Below are 2,230 nucleotides of genomic sequence, written 5' to 3'. Positions count from 1 at the left end.
ATGACAATAAATGACTTGCACAACATGGGCGTATAGCTCAGTGGTAGAGCATTTGACTGCAGATCAAGAGGTCCCCAGTTCAAATCTGGGTGCCCCCTGATTAGTATCTGCTTGTGAAATTCACAATGCAGCACTTACTACAAGTATGCTGAATTATCTGAAATTGCAAGATAGAGCGCAATATATATTACACAAAGATTTACTGCTTCAAATCCATATTTTAAAACCTACAATTTTGTAAATATAAATTCTCTGACTGTATATGTTATATGACAATAAACATCTTGTACAACATGGGGGTATAGCTCAGTGGTAGAGCATTTGACTGCAGATCAAGAGGTCCCCAGTAGGAGCATATAAATATTGAAAAAAAGGGGTCCTAGGCTTGAACCTTGGGGTACCCCACATGTGACCTTTGATCTATCTGATTAGAAGTTTCCATTTGAAACAAAGAAATCCCTGTTCTTTATGTAAGATTCAAACCAGTTGAGCACTGGACAGGAGAGTCCGACCCAACTCTGCAGTTGATTCAGTAAAATGTTACACATACAGTGGGGGTATAGCTCAGTGGTAGAGCATTTGACTGCAGATCAAGAGGTCCCCAGTTCAAATCTGGGTACCCCCTATTTAATATCTGTTAGCAAGGTTCCCAATGCAGCACTTACTACAAGTATGCTGAATTATCTGAAATTGCAAGATAGAGTGCAATATATATTACACAAAGATTTACTGCTTCAAATCCATATTTTAAAACCTACAATTTTGTAAATATAAATTCTCTGACTGTATATGTTATATGACAATAAACATCTTGTACAACATGGGGGTATAGCTCAGTGGTAGAGCATTTGACTGCAGATCAAGATGTCCCCAGTTCAAATCTGGGTGCCCCCTGATTAGTATCTGTATACATCCACATCCAGATTAATGTGGATAACCTAGAGTGGCAGACTCTGGGGTTGAGGCTTATAGTCCGGAAAATACATACTTACTTCATAAATAGTGTTATTCCGTGACTTTTGTTTTGTGAAGAACCCAGAGAGGGTAAGTTCAAATATCCTTATCTGTAAAACAAGCTAAATCTCCACAGTAATACTTTGGGGCAAAAAAAATAATCACTTCAAGTACAACAAAATATTTTAAATGAGGTTAAATAGTTTACACTTTAACAGGAGAGTCCGACCCAACTCTCTAGTTGATTCAGTAAAATGTAACACATACAATGGGGGTATAGCTCAGTGGTAGAGCATTTGACTGCAGATCAAGAGGTCCCCAGTTCAAATCTGGGTGCCCCCTGATTAGTATCTGTAAACATCCACATCCAGATTAATGTGGAAAACCTAGAGTGGCAGAGATATCTGCAGCTTGTATGTTTACAGTTTTTTAACAAAACTCTGGGGTTGAGGCTTATAGTCCGGAAAATACATATTTATTTCATAAATAGTGTTATTCCCTGACTTTTGTTTTGTGAAGAACCCAGAGAGGGTAAGTTCAAATATCCTTATCTGTAAAACAAGCTAAATCTCCACAGCATTACTTTGGGGCAAAAAAAATAATCACTTCAAGTACAACAAAATATTTTAAATGAGGTTAAATAGTTTACACTTTAACAGGAGAGTCCGACCCAACTCTCCAGTTGATTCAGTAAAATGTAACACATACAATGGGGGTATAGCTCAGTGGTAGAGCATTTGACTGCAGATCAAGAGGTCCCCAGTTCAAATCTGGGTGCACCCTGATTAAAATCTGTAAACATCCACATCCAGATTAATGTGGATAACCTAGAGTGGCAGACTCTGGGGTTGAGGCTTATAGTCCAGAAAATACATATTTATTTCATAAATAGTGTTATTCCCTGACTTTTGTTTTGTGAAGAACCCAGAGAGGGTAAGTTCAAATATCCTTATCTGTAAAACAAGCTAAATCTCCACAGCATTACTTTGGGGCAAAAAAAAAAAATCACTTCAAGTACAACAAAATATTTTAAATGAGGTTAAATAGTTTACACTTTAACAGGAGAGTCCGACCCAACTCTCCAGTTGATTCAGTAAAATGTAACGCATACAATGGGGGTATAGCTCAGTGGTAGAGCATTTGACTGCAGATCAAGAGGTCCCCAGTTCAAATCTGGGTGCCCCCTGATTAAAATCTGTAAACATCCACATCCAGATTAATGTGGATAACCTAGAGTGGCAGACTCTGGGGTTGAGGCTTATAGTCCGGAAAATAC

At 38.1% G+C, this 2,230-nt stretch overlaps 1 protein-coding gene and 6 non-coding genes across 8 annotated transcripts in view; 6 read left to right on the top strand and 1 right to left on the bottom strand.

Moving 5' to 3' along the window:
• LOC106953281 (plexin domain-containing protein 1-like) overlaps positions 1-2,230 on the bottom strand; it is a 35,107-nt gene that overhangs the window by 9,653 nt on the left and 23,224 nt on the right. The window lies entirely within an intron of this gene.
• trnac-gca (transfer RNA cysteine (anticodon GCA)) lies at positions 27-98 on the top strand. The gene has a single exon. It is a non-coding gene; the product is annotated as a tRNA-Cys (tRNA).
• On the top strand, positions 554-625 carry trnac-gca (transfer RNA cysteine (anticodon GCA)). Its single transcript has one exon. It is a non-coding gene; the product is annotated as a tRNA-Cys (tRNA).
• On the top strand, positions 823-894 carry trnac-gca (transfer RNA cysteine (anticodon GCA)). The gene has a single exon. It is a non-coding gene; the product is annotated as a tRNA-Cys (tRNA).
• On the top strand, positions 1,225-1,296 carry trnac-gca (transfer RNA cysteine (anticodon GCA)). Its single transcript has one exon. It is a non-coding gene; the product is annotated as a tRNA-Cys (tRNA).
• On the top strand, positions 1,666-1,737 carry trnac-gca (transfer RNA cysteine (anticodon GCA)). The gene has a single exon. It is a non-coding gene; the product is annotated as a tRNA-Cys (tRNA).
• On the top strand, positions 2,069-2,140 carry trnac-gca (transfer RNA cysteine (anticodon GCA)). Its single transcript has one exon. It is a non-coding gene; the product is annotated as a tRNA-Cys (tRNA).

Source organism: Poecilia latipinna, unplaced genomic scaffold (genome assembly GCF_001443285.1).
Source record: "Poecilia latipinna isolate Pla-1442-1.1 unplaced genomic scaffold, P_latipinna-1.0 Scaffold573, whole genome shotgun sequence".
Taxonomy (NCBI): domain Eukaryota; kingdom Metazoa; phylum Chordata; class Actinopteri; order Cyprinodontiformes; family Poeciliidae; genus Poecilia; species Poecilia latipinna.
The sequence above is the reverse complement of the archived record's forward strand: the minus strand, read 5'-3'. Positions and strand labels throughout refer to the sequence as shown.